The sequence below is a fragment of the Muntiacus reevesi genome, chromosome 1 (genome assembly GCF_963930625.1).
Source record: "Muntiacus reevesi chromosome 1, mMunRee1.1, whole genome shotgun sequence".
In the NCBI taxonomy this organism is placed as follows: Eukaryota; Metazoa; Chordata; class Mammalia; order Artiodactyla; family Cervidae; genus Muntiacus; species Muntiacus reevesi.
In genome coordinates, this window is record NC_089249.1 from 257,660,086 (window position 1) to 257,679,860 (window position 19,775).

A 19,775-nucleotide genomic window follows, 5' to 3' on the forward strand; every position below is an offset into this window, starting at 1 on the left:
CGGAAGGACTCAAATTTAAGGGGAAAGGGGGAAATGGAACTCAGGAAATGGAATTTTTTATGGATGTTTTAAATTATTTTTTAATGGTTGTATTATTCTACTGACAAAAATTAATGTAAGTAAACAACAAGTGTTGTTCCACAATTACTTGGTTCTTCAGGTGGCTTATCTTAGGATCAATAGCAAGGTTGGGCTTTAACGGCAACAGAAAAATTCAAGTTAGACTGTCATTTTACAAAAGCTTAATGCTGAGTCACAGATGTTCACGATCACATTGAAGTGAATAATGGGTAAATGACACATTCACCCTTTTGGTAGACTGCACTATCATTCAAAATATTTGTTGCCCTTCCCTGAGATCACCTTCCTGCAGGAAAATAATACTCCCTGGGTATTAAACTCAGGCATGGCCAAACGACTTCCTTTAGATAATAAATTATGAGCAGAAGTGACGTGTGTCACTGCAGAGCAGAAATACTAAGAATGAGCATCTTGTTCACCATGTTTTTTATTCCTCTGCTATAAGACCAGCAGCACTCCAGAGAAGAGCTGCTCTGTGAGCCTTGGTCAATGAGTGGAGCAGACCTGTGATAGACATGTAGCATGAGTGGAAAATCCACCTGTTTATTTGGAGTTGTTTGTTCCTGCAGCATTACTTAGCCTATACTGATCTTTGCATGTTTTCATCCACACTACAGCAGCCGCATAGTTGTTTAGGTAGTTTGTATAACATTTTGCTTAGGCTTTTTATTTACCTATTTATCCTTTCCTAAAGACCAAATTTAAACAATTTCTTTTTCCTTCTTTGATAACAGAGTCCCAACTTTTGTTCTAGCTGCAATGTACCCAACTAATAGTTTGATTTTGTTTGTCATTGTTTAGCTAAATTGTGTCTGACCCTTTTGCGACACCATGGACTGTAGCCTGCCAGGTTCCTCTGTCCATGGGATTTCCCAAGCAAGAATACTAGAGTGTGTTATTATTTCTTTCTCCAGGGGATCTTTCTAACTCAGCGATCAAACCTGTGTCTTCTGCATTGGCAGGCAAATTCTTTACCACTGAGCCACTAGGAAATCCCTGTAGTTTGATTAGTCTAAGCCAATCACAGCAACTCTGTCCCTCCGTGAGAGTATTAATAATTGGTCTACGGATAAGCATCTTATCAGGGCTTCCCAGACAGAGGAGCCTGGTGGGCTACAGTCTATAGGGTCACAAAGAATCATCCACAGTTGAGCATGGAGGCATCTGATCTGTCTCTGAAAGTGACAGTGAAAGTGAAAGTCGCTGAGTTGTGTCTGACTGTGACCCCATGGACTGTACCGACCTAGACTTAGTGAACTATTAACATCCTTATAGTTTAAGCTATAAGTCTGATTTTTTGTTCCTTGCCATCAAAGGAACACCAGCCAGCTCGTCTTGAGCAACAGCAACTTCCATGGCTTAGATCATAGGTTCAGGCAAGCAGGCCTGCCTTTTAATGCTCAACATGAGTTTGGTCTTTTTTATAGCTTCTTGGAACAGTCTACATTTTGGCATTCTGTGATCATCCAGTATTTCCAGATATTTCTTGTTTTTTATAGTAGTTTTCTGTTTCACAAACCATGTTTTATTACTTCTGTTTAGTCGCTAAGTCGTGTCCAACCGTTTTGTGACCCCACCAACTGTAGGCTGCCAGGCTCCTCAGTCCATGGGATTTCCCAGGCAGGAATATTGGAGTGGGTTGCCATTTCCTTGCTTTATGACTTGTGTTTGTGGATCCTTGAAAAGATCTCAAAAATGTGATCATTCTTTAATTTATATAGGGATCTGTTTCTTTATTGTGGTAGCAGAGTTTGCCTTCTGGACATCATGTAGGAGTGTTACTTTCATTTTACATTTCTGAAAACACATAAACATCTCAATTGTTGCTGTGCTGCCTTCCTTTCATCTCTGTTTTATACATATTTCATTTTTGCCAAAAATGTTGTTTTAATATTTGGTGTCCCATTTTATTGCTTATGCTACCATGTACTTCTTTTCTTCTTGTAAATAAGAGAAAAATATACAAAATTTATCTTGTGCAATTATTTAAATCAATCCTGGTAGCTATTTTGAAAAATTCCCCTAAGAGCAGCTGAGTTACTATTAAACTAATAGTTGTTTTTTTCTTTTTTTCCTGCGTGATCCACTTTCATAATTGTCACAATAGCTATTTCTTTTAATTTATATTTTCCTGTTTTAATTTGCTTAATATAAATTAGCTAGCAATTGATTGTATTTGCAATTTTTCTCCATTTTTTATATCGTCCATTTTATGGACAGGCTCCCCTTAGGTCAAGTTTTGTTGCTACTTGGCACCTGTGAATTCTTAGCATTCTTTCTTAGATTTATGCCTTGAATCAGGAAAGCTATATTAAAAATTCTGTTTCTGCACATTGGCCCACAAAATTTTCTTTGGATAGACTAACGCACCCAGTTCTCAAGGAGTTTAATGGCTCTTTCACCTTGTTGATTTATTGTGGGTTTTTTTTTTTTTTGGAGCATTTCCATTCTTCCATCAGCTCACAGAAACCTTGAAACATCTGTGCTTGGGAGAACAGTGGTCACATGGAAATGAAAAGCACATTTAGTTGCTTTGTTGCTGCATATCATATGGCAAATAAAAGTCATAGGTCCTTGACATTCCAGCCAGCCAGTGGTGTACAAACAGCTTGTATTCTGATGGTCTCTATATCAGCTGGTTATTTGAAATGCATTTCCCCATGGAAACAAGGTTAAGAGGTTTCTAGGTTAGTTCATAAAAGCCTGTTTCACCCAGAATGTAACTAAAATTCTACAGATTGCTGCAAGAGCAGAATATTTTAAGTCTTAAAGAGCCAGAAAAGCAATACAATTGAATAAGAGAGAGATTTTAAAAACATATGTTGAAGCTGATTGTCAAGGAAAAATAAATTTAACTAGATGGGGGTATAATTGTCAGGGGTGTTGGGGGGACGCATGGGGATATGAAATTGGCAGGGAGCCAATTTCCACACAGCAGTGAGGGAAGGGGCCATTTTGCAAGATGGATGCTGGGAACTGGAGGAAGTGAAGCCAAGGGGAAGGGTAGGTGATTTGGCAGCAATCTCACTCAGATAAATTCCATGGTTTCAAAGAGTAAATCATAAGGGATAACTTGAGAAATGTCCAGAAATTTTGATTCAAAAAAAAAGCTATTTTAGGGACTTCCCTGGTGGTCTAGCAGTTAAGACTCTGTGCTTCCAATGCAAGGGGCACCAGATGGATCCATGATTGAGGAACATCGTGGGTGTGTTCATCCATGGGTGTGTTCATGTGGAACATCATTCCACATGCCACGTAGCATGCAAAATTTTTTTTTAAATTTTTAATTAAAAAAAGCTACTTTATATTATAGGTTAGATCCTTGGGTCGGGAAGATCCCCTGGAGAAGGAAATGGCAATCCACTTCAGTATCCTTGCCTAGGAAATCCTATCAACAGAGGAGACTAGCAGGCTGCCATCCATGGGGTTGCAAAGAGTCAGACACAACTTAGTGATTAAATAGCAACAGCAACATTTGTTGTAATGTGATAATGTGCGATTACAAATTGTCTTGTGCATTTGGAGGGACAGAGTTGGAGACAGCTGGCTTAGTAACTGGGTCCCCAGGAGCAAAGAATAAAGTAGCTCCCCATGCAGGGTTTGTAGGAACTAGTTCACAAACTGATAGTTTGCTCACCGCTTTATCAGCTTACTGAATTGGATTTATATATTTAAACCTAATGCTAGCAATACCTGTCATTTATATAAAAGTGATATTTTAATTCCTAAAATAGGAAAGGTAAAATTTTCTGAATAAAAGACAGGCCTTTAAATTTTAGTAAATGCAGTTGAATTATAAACTTACTACACTGTTCTTACTTTTCTCATTTCACAGAGAAACAGTTAAACTTTATAAACCCAATGTTTTGAGAAACATGGTCTAGATGACTTCCTAAATGTCTTTTCTGCAAGATGACATATGGCACATTTTGATATTTTTTGAAATAAAAGCCTGCTAAAAATATGAGTGTGTCTGTGTGCTCAGTCGCTCAGTCATATCTGACTCTTGGCGACCTCATGGATGATAACCCGCCAGGCTCCTCTATCCATGGGATTATTCCAGAATACTGGAGTGGGTTGCCATTTCCTTCTCTAGGGGATCTTCCCAACCCAGGGGCTGAAACTATGCACTCTTGTTTTATTTTGTTGCCCAAGCAGCGCCCCACCAGTTGCCCTAAAGGGAATATTCCCGTGATCTATGCCTTAGTGGACAATGAGTTCTTTAGGATAAACTTAGGATGATGCCACTGCTGGAACCAGAAGTGGCCCCAGAGAAGTTTAGCTGCTTTCCGTGCCCTCAGGACAAAGTTAACCAGAGAAGTGCCTTTGATAAAGGACTTTGAGAAATAATATTTTTTCCTTTTCTTGACCATTTGACAATTTAGACTTGAAAATGCTCAAGGGATAATGTTACTGTGGTCATACAGAAAAGTTAGAAATAAAGTTCCAGAGGCGGTCTCAGTGACTGGAAACCCAGAATTTCCCAACATCTCAGCATCTGTTCATCTGATCCAATCCTAATCAGCAAAACTCTTTCCAAATGCACCGAAGTCCACCCCATGTGACCTTGTATAAGTCTAGCTTCACATCTTGATTTCAAATCAATTTCAATAATAACTTTTATTCTTAAAAAATAATGATATTCCTTGCCATTAAGACAATTGAATATATTTCAAAAGTTCCCATGATCTTTAATGGATCAGGACATAAAACCAAGAGATCATGAGCTAAAATTTAGCTCCTTAACTTCAAAAATGTCCTGGTGGCTTGGTGGTTAAGAATCTGCCATCCAAGGATGACACAGTTTCAGACCCTGGTGGGGGATGTGAGATCCCACAGGCTGCGGGACAACTTAAGCCTGAGTGCCGCAAATGAGCTTATTTTCTCTGGAGCCCGTGTGCAACAACTAGAGAGAGGCCTGTACGCTGCAACAGAGAGCCCTCAATGAACATCCTCTGTGCCACAACTGTGACCCGATGCAGCCAAATAAAAACATTTAAAAGCAAAAAAACCCCAAAATGTCACCATCAAAGTCATCAGAGTTGGGGCAATTTCTTGTTTTTCTTCAAATGCTGTTTATTTTTTCTTAAGTATGTTTTATTGACATATAGTTGATTTACAATGTTGTATTAATTTCTACTGTATAGCAAAGTAATTCAGTTATATATACATTCTTTTTCATATTCTTCTCCATTATGGTTTATCATCGGATATTTAATATAGTTCCCTATGCTATACAACAGGACCTTTATCCATTCTATATATATATATATATATGTATATATATATATATAAAATAGCTTGTATCAGATATTATTTAGAAATAAGGTTCTAAGTATTCCTAGAATATTTTGTCTTCCATAAAGGCAATTTATAATCCAGCTTCCTTGTTCTCTTCCACAATTACTGTGCTTGCCAATTTGTATTTGGGATCAAAATAGCCCAAACATGGATGTACTCTTTGAATGAAAACTTACTACACTTACCAACAGGGGCTAATTTCATCATAAATAATAATTGCGGCAGTAGATATCAGAAACTGCAATATCATGAGTCATATAAATAAACGCATTGACAGTTAACTTCACACAACTCATGCAAACAAAGACAAGTAAAAGTAAATGAAAATGCACATACAACAAATTGTAAGAACTCTCAGGCTTGTGTCTTCTGAAGTTTTCTCTTTCCCCCAGCCCAGGATATATGAATTTCGGAGGTTTCTTTTCTAATCTGTCTGCTTCACATTGACTTCTTAATAGAAACATCACAGAATTTATAGACTTAGTTAAGACCTAGAGACTGCTGTTACACAGAACAGCACAATTTTAGAAAATGAATGTGCATTTCAGGCCTAATTTTCACAGTCGATCCTAGCACTAAAGGAGAACAGAGCTATAATTTGAACGAAATGTGGCTATTGAGTCCTACAAGAGGAAATGAAATGTATTCCTGTGCCCACTGCCAGGCAATGTTCCTTGGCTCCAAAGTCTAGCCAGGGGCAGCGCCAGATGGTCCTTCCCGGGAAACCAAGCTTGCCTCCAGCATAGGAAATCCAGATGACTCGATCCCACAGGAAATGCTTTATTGTCCATGACCATTAACTTGGTGAGAAATAAAAGAATGAGAGTGGCAGTGGCTGAAGATTGATCGAAGGAAGGAAGCTGTTAAATAATTGAGACTTCTGCTTTTCTTGGCATTTTGGCTAACACCAAGGATTGTGGAATGAAAACAATAGAGGAGAATTATTAAGTGGGTAGAATAATAATAGCTAACTAATGAGTACATACTATGTCCCTAGAACTGTGTTAAAAATGTACATGTATTAATACAACAACCCTATGAGGTCAGTTCGTTATCATTATCATCCCTAATCACAGACATGGAAATCAATGAACAAATTTCCACTGGATTCTGGAGTGCCAGCTCATAGAGTTCCCCAAAGTCTTACCTTTGATGAATGGCAGAGCCAGGATTTGAACTGTGATCTGTTTGCCTAACAGTATCATGACATATTCCAGCGCTGATATAAAACAATACTGCCTCAAACATGCTATATTTTGAGCATTAAGAGGCTCCATTGTGCTTTGCCTGTCTCAGATAACTTTGTCAGGGAGCTTCTCTATCTTGCTTTTTACTTCCCAGATCCTTACTGATGTGTCTCATCCTGGTTTGTCTTCTTCATTTCAAATTACATATGTTTTGGTCTCTGCTAAAAATAGGATTTGCCCATCAATCATTTTAAAAAATGGCTTCAGTGGTGACATTTATCCTCTGCTAAAAGAGCCTTCTAATTTTCATGCTGCTGTGGATGGACCACAGCTAAGCCTGGAAAAAACTAAAGCCTGAAGTAAACCAAATCCTATAAATTATATTATTATTTGGACAATTGAATTCCTACATAAATTCTGAAAGGTAGAAGGCAGGATCAGATTTAGAATATTGTTCAATATACAGACCGGAGCCCACAGGAGAGATGTGAATACAGGCTCCTTCAAGTCACTTTTCATCGCCCTTGAATCTTTCCCTAGCAAAACTCCTCCTCTCCCATGGGCAAAGTCAGGTGCGTCATCTTCTTTATGGTCTAAGACCTGTGGTTTCGGGTGTACTTTTAAAAGTGCTCTAGAGTTAAAAACAAGAACAAAAAAACTAACTATAGCTAAAATGCACGGCACATTTGTATGCAAGGCTAAGCGATGTTAAGTGATCATTAACTACTCTTTAAAGGAAGGCCTAGGGTCCTGAGCAATTGCATAACTCCCCTGAGTTATTCACTCAGTCAGAAAGTGGCAAAGAGTTGGGATTTGAACTTTGAACCTTAATCATGAGGGTTTTTCCTCCCCTACTAGAATCCGTGTGTCTAAAAGCTACCTGGGTCCCTGTGCACCACCTTGCAGGGAAAATAGATCTATTATCAGTCACGATTGCTCTTCAAGAAGTCCACAATCTGACTAGTAAGATAAAATATAATGGGAATTATCCACCAAAATAACTAATATTTCAAGAGCTGTCTCCTGAAATACATATTGGTTGTCCAGGGCATCTTACCAATTCTAATTGCCATGCGAGTTCAGAGGAGGCTGGGGGAGGGGAGGGTTAGCGTGGGGGCCTCAGAGCAGAGGTAGGGCTTAGCTGGCCTGCAGAAAAGATCAGTTTTCCCAGATGGTGCAGTTTTCCAGGTGAGAGCAGGGCCAATCCTAGGGGTTAGGGCAGGTGAGTACAGTCTGCTGGACACAGATTGGACCAGAAAGACATGCAGGGCACTTTAAGGAACTTAGATATTAATATCATTCTCCAGTCTACAAGGAACCACTGAAGGTTTTGAACAGGAAATGTATGCAGATGAATTCATTTGCTCAATCCTTTAGCAGAGGGGATGGCAATAGGACAACTGCTGATATGGTGTATGTAGCTGCCCAATATATTTTGAAGTAAATGTTTTGTTGAAATAGAATTATAAAATAGTGGTGATAATAAAATGCAAGTCAAAATGTTGTGGTGGGGATTAAATGAGTTAATTTATGAAAAAAACCAAGTGCATAGTAAGTGCTTTGTAAGTAAGTGTGTTTACCGCTGTCACTATTATTACTTATGACACTACTAGACCCCTGGGCTTTTTCAGACCAAAACTTACTTGGTGGTAAAATACCAGCAAAGTAACTGGGCATGCCCATGACTGAGGTTTCCAAGTCTCACTTTCAGAATGCTGAAAGGTTCACCCTACTCCTCATCACTCCCTTCTCTTTATTTCTGCCCTCCTCAAACTCCAGTACCTGTTTTCTCTACATGAAATCAAGTGGTGTGTGTGTGTGTGTGTGTGTGTCTGTGTGTGTGTCTGTGTGTGTGTGTGTGTCCCCACCAGATTCTGGGTTTTACGTTACCATCTAGAGTCCCTACTTTTCCACTGAAGCCTCATTGTTATTTGGTAACTTTTAAATCTAGAGAGGAGTCCTCCTTTGTGGGAGCAGAGGTTTGTTCGGTAGATTTTTGCCTCTTAGGCAGGGATGCCCTCATTTGGTGGGGTAGTTAGGATTGCAGGATGAAAAGATCACCAGCAGGGGCCCACACTGTCAGGGCAAGTCCTACCATGTGACAAATCTTAGCAAGTGTCTGGGCCTGGGATGGTGGGCAGAAGTGTGCCCTTCATTCTCTTGAGTTCTTCCCTTGGAAGTAGCCTGACTACCCAGACTCAGATGGGGTTGCAATTGAGCAGTGAGGGTTAAATGGTGGTTTGATGCTCCAGAAGCTTCTTGGCTTTCCTCCACATCTAAGTAAACAGAAAGTTTTAGTCTTTACCCTAAAGTTTCAAGTCAGAGTCCTCACATTCACTCTGATTGGACTGGCTTAGATCAATCACTCCAAGTGGGAGAGAGAAAATATTCTGGTGGCGTGAGCAGATTAGAGCACACTCCTGGTTATATTCCTACTTGTTGGGTATTGTTAGGGAAAAGGAGTGGAGAGGAATTTGGGGTAGTGATAGCTAACACTAGTCACAGCTAGGTTCAGTGGAGGTTAGCCTGAACTTGGACCTCCGTTGAGGCTCAGAAATGAGTAAGACAGGGTCCCTGGCCTCAGGGAGCTTTGTCCAGTAACAGAGATAGGTATATAGATAATTCCCAAACTGTGGTGAATGCTTATAGAGAGATAACAGGACTATTGCACATGGAAAGAAGACTACATCCAGCTGGAAGTTCAGTGAGGCCTCCACAGAGGAAAAATAACTAAGCGATTTCTTGCAGGATAAGCAGAGATAAACATTTCACACTCGTCAAATGAAGACAGAAGGCTGCTCTTAGAGAAGTGTTAGTTGCTCAATTGTGCCCAAATCTTTGCGACCCCATGGACTGTAGCCCACCAGAATCTTCTGTCCATGGAATTCTCCAGGCAAGAGTACTGGAGAGGGTTGCCATTCCCATCTCCAGGGGATCTTCTCAACCCAGAGATAGAATCTGGGTCTCTTGCATTGCAGGTGGATTCTTTACTGTCTAAACCAAAGCTCTTACAGAAAGAAACAGATAAAGAGCTAGAGGCATGAAACAGTCACTTATTCAATGAGCACCACTGAACATGGTAGAAGCTGAGATCTACCAGAAGTCTGGAGTTATTGAAGATTAATGTTTGAAGTGCCTGGAAATTAAAATTTGAATTTTGAAGTTCTTGGAGAGTAATATTTGAAATGGTAGACGATGAGACAAATCTGGAATTGAGACCAGGTCATAATTCACCTCTGTGCTGGAAAAGGAACTTGGGCTTTATGTAGTGAGAGATGGAATTTGATTCAGGGAATCTGATGTGGACTGGTATTAAAGAATCTCATCAATTAGTTTTAGCAAGTCTCTCCTTCCCTCAGTCTTATCGTAACTCACCAACCTGGAAAGTGCTCACAAATTATGAACTATGTTTTGGCATCTCTTTCTTTTTGTTAATCATCTAGCTCAATCACCTAGTTTTTCTGAACTAGGGGAAACTCATTTTGGCCTTTTGTTTTGCTTTGTATTATAAACAAGGAAAGACAAAAGTTGTGTATTTGCTTGCCCTCTTGTATAAAATGGGAAACTATTAGAGGCTTTTTTTTTTTTTTGCACTTTTTCCCACCTTTATTGAGATATAATTGACATACAACATTTATAAGTTTAAGGTATACAACATAATGATTTGATATGTATATATTGTGAGCTGATCAACACAAGTTTGGTGAACATCTGTAACTTCACAAAGTTACAGTTTTTTTTCTTGTGATGAGATTAATCTCCAGTCATTTAGCAACTTTCAAGTATATAAGACAGTATTATGAACTGTAGTCATCACGTGCTACATTACATCCCCAGAACTTATTTACCTAGTAACTGAAAGTTTGTACCTTTTGACCATCTTCACCCATTTCTACCACCTCCTACCTGTCAATAGCCCTTTTTAAAAAAAATTTATTTTTAATTGGAGGATAATTGCTTTACAGTGTTGTAAAGCAGTATACATAATGTTTCTGCTATATAATGTGAATCAGCTATAAGTTTTCATATATCCCCTCCCTCTTGAGCCTTCCTCCCACCCCCGAATCCCACCCCTCTAGGTCGTTACAGAGTTCACAGCTGAGCTCCCTACGTTATATAGCAGCTTCCTACTAGATAGCTACTTTACACACGGTTGTATATATATGTCAATGCTTCAGTCTCATTCGTATTTGTTTCTACCATCATCACCATAACAAGTAAGAAGTTGATAAATGTTTGTTGAATTGATCTCTTGATGATCTGGGTCACAGAGCCCATTAGCTGGTTTACAGAATAAATTCATTTCCAGTTTGAGAAAATAGGGTTGGGAGTTTTGGAAAGTTGACCACAAAGTTGTATGTTTTGAAGTCTAGGGCTGAAGTGCTGAGAGCACGCCCCTGGCATGCTCATGAAGCAGAGAGTTAGGTATTTATCTGGTGTTTGCCAGTCTTGGGGCTGCTTGCTCCACATTCACTTCTTGCCTCCCCCCCACCCCACTTTGTATCTGTCTGCCAGGCTCAGGGTGAGTGCAGTCAACAAGAGGCATTGGTGAATTTGAAGGCAGGAAAGAGTCATCCAGTTCTTTCCCTCTCTCTCCCATCTCTGCCTGGCTGTGTCTGCAGCAATAGCTGAGCCTCTTCCATGGCTTCACCTCCTGCCAGACATGCCCACATGATGCCAGCTTCTGCCTGGTTATGCCAGGGACCCAGGAATTCATCTTCTTCCTTTGTCTCTGCAGCCCAGAAGCTGTACTGACTTTCTGCCTTTCTTCATCTCTGAGTTTCCACCCTGAACCCCGTTTGACTCCTTTGGGTTCCATCCCTGAATTAAGTTCTCTCTATGTAAAATATTCAAATTTTCCTTACTGAATCCTGAATGATATAAGATCTCTCCATATCCCTTCTACCAATTCTTTTTAACTATTAGGTTGACCTGTAAGATATTACAGAAAAACCCAAATGAACTTTTTGGCCAACCCAATAAGTATTTTGCCCAGAATTCAATGTCATAGTCCACTTCTCTTCCCCTCCCTTCCTCCAGTTTTTCCTCTTTATGATCCAGAGCTTTTGTGCTCCTCTGTTTCTCCTGTTAGGAAAGAATATGAGTTGATAAATCCATTCACACAAAGATGTGTACCCCTACTGAGAGTATATGCATTTTTAATAAATGCACAGGGACATAGTAATAATAAACTCAGAGTGATGACTCACAGATGGTGGAATTTCTCTTTCTTAGTGCCCTTCAGAGGCCTCTGCTGTCCATGCAGACTCCACTTCTGGCGGTTTTATGTGAGCATCACCCTGCCTCCCACAGCATTCCTTGCCTAGATGTCTATCTTTGGCCCCAAGGAATGTGGAGCACCAAAATCCATCTCTGGCATTGGAAAATCAATTCAGAGCACATAGATTGTGAGCGGTCAATAAGTAAATATCTTTTTCAAATACAAAGTACATGTGTGTGCATGATTAGTCCACTCAGTCATGTTGACTCTTTGCAACCCTTTGGATTGTAGACCACCAGGCTCCTCTGTCCATGGGATTTTTCAGGTAAGAGTACTGGAGTAGGTTGTCATTTTCCTCCTCCAGAGGATCTTCCTGACACAGGGGTGAAACCCACATCTCCCATGTCTCCTGAATTGTAGGCAGATCTTTACCAGCTGAGCCATCAGGGAAGCTTTGTGTGTGTATATATATATATACATATATATTTACAATTTTTACTAAAACTTGCATAAGTAATGATGATCCACAGTATAAGATTATCTTCCCGTACTCCTTAAGAAATAAGACTAGCAGTTACAGAGTCTCATTTTATTTGCCTTAGGCAAACATATGCTACTCTATGTGTGTTTTTGACTCTTGACACATTTACTGAACATGATAATTTTGCCATTTAAAATAAATGATACAAATTTAACTGCAAAAAATTTGATAATAAGCTCCACCATAATAAATCTTAGGTCATCTGGTAACTAGCCACTTCCACACTTAAGTTGCTCAGATGGACTTGACCCTTGGATGGCCTTAAAAACCAGGTCTTGGGAACAAAGAAGTCATGCACTGGCTTCAGGATTAGGGAGATCAACCATTCCATTTGTTGGGGCCTGGGAGGTTCCCCAGGATGTAGGAATTTCAATGCTAAAACCAGAGTCCTGGGACTCTGGGACTAGGTGGTGACCCTGTGAAGGCCAGATTTCAGAGGGGAAGCAAAGCTCTGAAACTCACAGCCAATGTGCTGTGGTTGACCAGTTGCCATGTGTAAGGAAAGCAGCTCTCTGATTGGCTGTGGAGGCTGACACCCAGAAACAAAGCAGTCTCTGATTGGCTGTTCATGACTGGGTGAGGTTTGTCTTTTTAAGTGCACTGTTATGTGGATACAAGTGAAATAACCCAGTAGAAGACAGACTGAGAAAAACAGAAAAAGAAGGGCAGTGAGAGTATTCACCAGGCAGCCTGCAGTGGATCCTGGCAGAGGAAGAGAGAAAATGAAGAGAAAGAAGATAAGTGGTTTTACTGTGGAGGTCCAGATGAGATAAACGGTTTTGTAAAGGCATATAGGCCTCAAAGGGGCATCTCTGGTGGCTCAGTGGTAAAAAATCTGCCTGCCAAGCAGGAGACATGAGCTCCCTGGATCAGGAAGATCCCCTGGAGAAGGAAATGGCAACCCACGCCAGTATTCTTGCCTGGGGAATTCCATGGACAGAGGAGCCTGGTGGGCTACAGTTCATGAGGCTGCAAAGAATCGAACATAACTGAGTGACTGAACATGCTCATGTATGCGCGCGCACACACACACACACACACACACACACACACAATTGTTAGGAGGCCACGGGGCTGCTTCCTTGTGAGGATTCACCACAAGATCTGTACATAGTCTCCTGTTCCAATCTCACTGAGCTGCTAGCTGTGGTGATCTTTATCTAGTATCTCCTTGAAGCTCAAATCACCTCCATGCAACTCTGGGCCAGAGCTACCCTCGGGCCAGTGGGAATGGAGATTGGCAAGGGGAAGCACCACTCACCTTTACCAACCCATCTCAAGCGTGGAATTGGTCCTTTCTTTTAATTTCCATCAGAACAACAGAGAACAGAAGGGTCTGACAACATAGAGAATGCAGATGTTAACATGGAGATGAACTGAGGAGTTCCCTGCTAGAGAAAAAGTTTCTCTCTTCCTTCGACACAAACCTTCCTTTCCAGTTTACACTTGTCATAGAATCAGCCTCTTCTCAGGATGATTCTATGGAAGGAAGAATCACTCTCATTAGGAGAAAACATAGCTCCTTTCTGGGCTGATTTTAAGTCACTAATCGGACTTAAGAGTCGAACACAAGCCATTTGTGATCTCTGGTGTTAAATAGCACACCTTGAGTAGGGAGGACCTCCATGGTCCAGACTGCAGTGGGGCTCTGCCGAGCTTGGTGCAGCCCCTCTTCATTTCTCCTACATGTGAGCTGAAGCTCCCAGCTGTCATTTACATTGTGGATATCCCAGCAACAGCTGCTCTTCATCACCTATGAGCGACCACCAAATAACTTCTCAAGAACAAAGACAGAATTTCTACTTCTTGCCTTTAAACAACCACAATATAGGACAAGATATATGAGGCAATGGTTTCCAGACACAGGAAAAGAGGCAGGAAGGCACTTGGGAGTCCTTGAGTGAGGGAGGCAAACGAGATGAGCCCTACAAGTGCCCCCACCACCCAGCCTGGAGACAGTTGCCAGGGTGCAGAGCTTAAAGGGAGAAACCTAAGAAGACCTGGTGGCCTCACTGAGGTGAAGAGGCAAGACTGAGTGCAGGGAAGCCAGTGACTAGAAGACACAGAACAGGGTGCTGGAGAGGAGACAGCTACGTAAAGAGAGAGAGCTGCGAATCTGCAGAAAGTTCCCCTCCTGTCTTCAGCTGAGCCCAGATCAGCTCATGCATGTGAGAAAATGACTAAAGTCAGAACAAGAAAGAAAGAAACAAGAGGAAAGATCTCCAGCGTTTACACCACTTCATAGAAGAATGGAAATATCTCCTAACACAAGGAGCATGAAGTAGAGTCCTCAGCTGAGTGGGCCAAACTAACTTAAATGAAAGACTGTTCTGAACCTCCCTGAAAAGAAAGCTTAAAAGTAGGATTTCTAAAGATCAAACTGTTTTCAAGTTACTTAACTGAGTTCCAGAACAAAGTAGAAAACATTTAAAGCAGTATATTACAACAAACAAACACACAATGAGAGCAACAGAACTGAAAATGTAAAATTCACAGTGTCTGTGCATGCATGCGTGTGTGCATGCTCAGTCGCTTCAGATGTGTCTGACTCTTTGCAACCCCATGCCAGGCTCCTTTGTCCACAGGATTATCCTGGTAAGAATACTTCCTCAGACATCTAACCAATATGGCAAAGACTCAGGAAAATGTGGTTCTTTGGAAAGAGAAAATGCAATTAATGAGTAGGCCCAGAAATGACACAAATGACAGAAACAATAAAATGGAAGGATAAAGACATTAAAGCAGCTATTATAAATATACTCCCAAATGTTTGATAAGGTAAAAGAAAACATGAGCATGATGAAGAGGTAAATGGAAGACAAAAAGACCCAATCAAACTTTTAAAGATGAAATAATGATTGAGATGAAAAATACACTGTATGGGTTAACAGTAGATGATACACCATAATAAAGTAGAATTTATCCTAGGAATGCAAAGTTTATTTAACACTATTATTTAAAGCTATTGCTTCACCATATTGAATGATTTAAAAAGTAAAACCATATGAACATAAGAAAAAGCTTCTGCCAATTCGATATTCAATCATGATTAAAAAAAAATAACTCTCTGCAAACCAGGAATAGCTGGGAACTTCTTTAACCTGATTAATGGCATCTATGAAAAACTTACAGATAACATTGCACCTGGTGAATCCTTTCCTTCTAAGATAAGGAACAAGCAAGGATATACATTCTCACCTCTTCTATTTAACATATTTCTTAGAGGTCTTAGCCATAGCAAAAGGCAAGAAATAGACATAAAAGACATACTGATATGAAAGGAAAATATAAAAGTATTTTTATTAACAGATGACATCATTGTCTATGCAGAAAATCTTAAACGAATTTATGAAAAGGTTATAAGAACTTAGAAGTGAATATAGTGAGGTTTCAGGGTATGAGATCAATATGTTGAAATAAATTTTATATCTATATTACTGTCAATGAGAAATCAGAAAATAAATGAAAACATACTGTTTACTGTTTGTTGTGAACTGTTTGTGTCCATGCCCGCCCCCACAAATTCACATACTGAAATCTAATCTCCAATGTGATGATATTGGCAGGTGGGGGCTTTGGGGAGGTAATTAGACCGTGAGGGTGGGGCCCTCATGAATGGAATTGATGCCTTTGTAAGACAATGAAGAGACCCAAACGCTCTCTTTCTCTACACTATGAGGATACAGCAAGTCTACCGTCTGTAATCTGGAAAGGGACTCTTTGCTGGACCCAACCAGGCTAGCACCATGATCTTGGGCTTTTAGCCTCTCGAACAGAGAGAACTTTCTGTCACTGACAGGCTACCCAGTTTACAGTATCTTTTTTTTTTTTTTTAGAACAGCCTTAAGCTAAGACACTATTGCATCAAAAAATGTGAAATATTTAGAATAAATTAGACAAGAGTTGTGCAAGACCTGTACACTGAAAACTATAAAACACTGCTGAGAGAAGTTAAAGAAGACCTAAAATGGGGAGGTACACCATGCTCATGGATTGGAGGGCCTCAATATTGTTAAAATGTCAGTTCTCTTCAAATTGACTTATAGATTCAATCTCATCCCAATCTAAAGCCCAGAAAAAAATTTTTTTTCTTTTTTTTGCAGAAATCTGTGAGCTGGATCTAAAATTTGTGTGGAATTGCAAGACTTAAAATAGCCAAAACAATTTTGAAGAAGGAGAACGAGTTTCAAATCCTAAAACTATTGATTTTTAAGACTTTTTAAAAAGTTAATCAAGACAGTGTAAAGTTGGTATAAAGTTATATATCAATGTAAATCAGATATATATATACATATATAAGTATGTATATATATAAAGATACACATCAAAGGAACAGAATAGCATCCAGAAATAGACCCACACATGTGTAGTCAATTAATTTTTGACACACATGCCAAGGCAATTCTATAGGGAAAGAATAATCTTTTCAACAAATGGTGCTGGAACAGTTGGACAGCCATATGCAAAAATACGAACCTCAATTCACACCTCACACCTTGGATCATAGACCGAAATATAAACCCTAACACTAGAAAACTTCTGAAAGAAAATGCAGGATAAAATCTTAGTGTTCTTAGGTTATGGGGTTGCAAAGAGTTGGACACGACTGAGCAACTTTCACTAGGTTAATCCAAAGTACAACTCAAATGTCCGCCAGCAGGCAAATGCATGAACAAATGCATGAACACTACAGAATACTACTCAGAAATGAAAGGAATAAACTATTGGAAAGCTCATCAAAATGAATGAATCTCAACACCACTATGAATGGCAGACACCAAATGAAAAGGCTACAGACTGTATGAGTCCATTTTTTTAAATTCTAAAAATTGCAAACCAACAATGGCAAAGTAGACCAGTGTTTGCATGGGGATGGACAGGAAGGAGAGGTGGGAAGGAAAGGATTTCAAACAGGGATGAGATTATTGGGAGCGATATGTGTTAGTTGCTCAATTGTGTCCAACTCTTTGCGATCCCATGAACTGTAGCCCACCATGCTTCTCTATCCATGGAATTCTCCAGGCAAGAATACTGGAGTGGGTTGCTGTTTCCTACTCCAGGGGATCTTCCCAACCCAGGGATCGAACACGGGTCTCCTGCATTGTAGGCTTTTTTTTTTTTTTTTTTTTTTTACCATCTGAGCCACCAGGGAAATGTTTGTTATTTTGATTTAGCTATGGGTTCATAGCTATACAAGTATGTCAACACTTATCAAACAGTATTCTTTAAATATATGCAGTTATTGTAAGTCATTTATACCTCAAGAAGCCTGTTTTTGAAAAAGCAAAAAGAACAGTTTATAGCTGATTTAACGCACTTTAAGTCCACAGAGAAATGTATCAATCAGGGCACTTAGTCCTAGTTATAACGAGAAGTCCAGTGTCTCTATGACTTGATAAAACAAAAGTTTATGTTTTGCTCATGTTACAGTGTCGCATGGGTTGGGCTGCTCCAGGCAGCTCGAAGCCATGCAGTGACTCAGGGACCACGGCTTCTTCCATCTTGTGGCCCTGCTGACTTCAAGATGTGTCTTCACTCTCACCAAGGAGAAGAAAGAGCAGAGATGATCCTGACCGGACCTAGCAGGACGTGCCCAGCAGTCTGCCCACGTCCCTTAGGCCAAAGCCCGGTCACATGGTAAGAAGGGCTGGGAAATAGAGTCCCCTCCACTCCAGGAGAGAAGAACTGTGTGTTTATCTCTGTATCCATCCAGTCTCTACCAGAAGGAAAAGAAACATCTCCTCCAAGAGTAGCTATGCACACATGTATTACAAAAGAATGCTGACCTTTGGAGTCACCCGCATTCAGATCCCATCATGGTTTTCTCGAAATGATAAGTCATTTGTTTTCTATTTCTCAACTGAAGAGCCTTTTCAAAGGCTTCTTATGAAGGAACAGTTTCTATAACAAAGGGAATCCAAGGTTCCAGCTCCTGAGAGGCAGAAAATTATTTACGGTTTATGTATCACTCCCATGGCTTCACCCACTCCTTTTCTACTAATTATCCCCAAGGTTTCAAAACATTCAGAGTTCAGTCTAGGCAAAGGCATGCATCCTATGTCCTACACCATCGGCACCTGCACCTACAGCGTGAGGAGAAACTGAATCCAGACCAGTGACGCAGAGCTACCAAGAATATTTGCTCAACGTCTTTGGTGGGATAGAGCAGGATAAAGAGACTCCTCTCTGAAGCATCCAGACAGCCCCACTGTGTGACCCTTTGGACAAGCAGTGACTGTGGTAAGGCTGGATCCAATCGTATTATTATCAGCTGGGTGACCATGACAGGGTCCCGTCAGATGTCTTTCCTGGAGCAGATTCTCCCATGGCAGTGAATCTTCTCCAAATTCAGCAGCACTTCTCACCCAGGTGTCTGTGGTCCTGGGAATGACCTGACCTGTCAGAATGTGTCTGGCAGTTACCTACAAGGGCCAACAGCTAGCTGTGCTGAGAGTGAGGAGATCTAAGTGTTGGGCTTCCAAGTCCACACTGGTAAGGTGATTGACACAGTTTTTCCTAATATTTTTATTTGCATCCTGGATTTTGAGGGTAATATACTTCATGTGTGTGAACTACTCCATTCAGTCTTTTTAGCCTCACCACTCAACTGAAACCATGGCTGTCACTGTCACCAATGATCTTCTCATTGTCCAAACCCAATGGTCAGCATCTAACTTAACATCAAAGAAGTATTTGATACAGCTGATCACTCCCTCTTTCTCCAAACACTGCTATTTAGCCTCTGGGGTACCATGCTCCTCAGGTCCTACCTGCCTAGTGTTCTTCTAACCCCTGAATAATATTTGGCCACAGAACTCCCTCCTGGAAAGTCTTCTCATGTATGAATTAGGCATTTGGAAAAGCTATGGATTAAGTTCTGTAAATGGAGAATGAGTTTCCCTGCCTCTACCTCCCCAACCTTGATAGCTTTGGACAACTCAAAGAAAATTTCTCTTTCCTTCTTATCTTCCCTCTTTATTCCCTTACTCCCTCTTTTCCTCCCTCCCTTCTTTCCTCCTTCCCCTTTCTCCCTCCTTTACTTTTTAGTCAAATTATCTGGAAATCATCTCCCTCTCCAAGTTGTAAATACGGTTTCCAGATATGATAGTTCATTGCCATTTTTTTTTTCTCTTAACTTACCTAGGAAAAGCGAAAGAGGACACTTTCATCATTATCACTGAGAAATGTACCATTTTTGAAAATCAACTTAAACTGTCACCTTTAGGACGAGTTCATGAAACGCAAGAGGGAAGAACAATGAATTCATAGAAGCACTTGTTTCCACCCACTTGGAACATAGTCCATGTTTGCCAGCCTGTATGATCCGCTGAGGGATAAGCATCCTCATTTACATAACCTCTTGGCCCCTTGTGTTTCAAGATGGCACCATTCCAGGGGCGCAGTTTCCCTCTAGATGAAGGAAGCTGAAAGCCCATGAATGTCC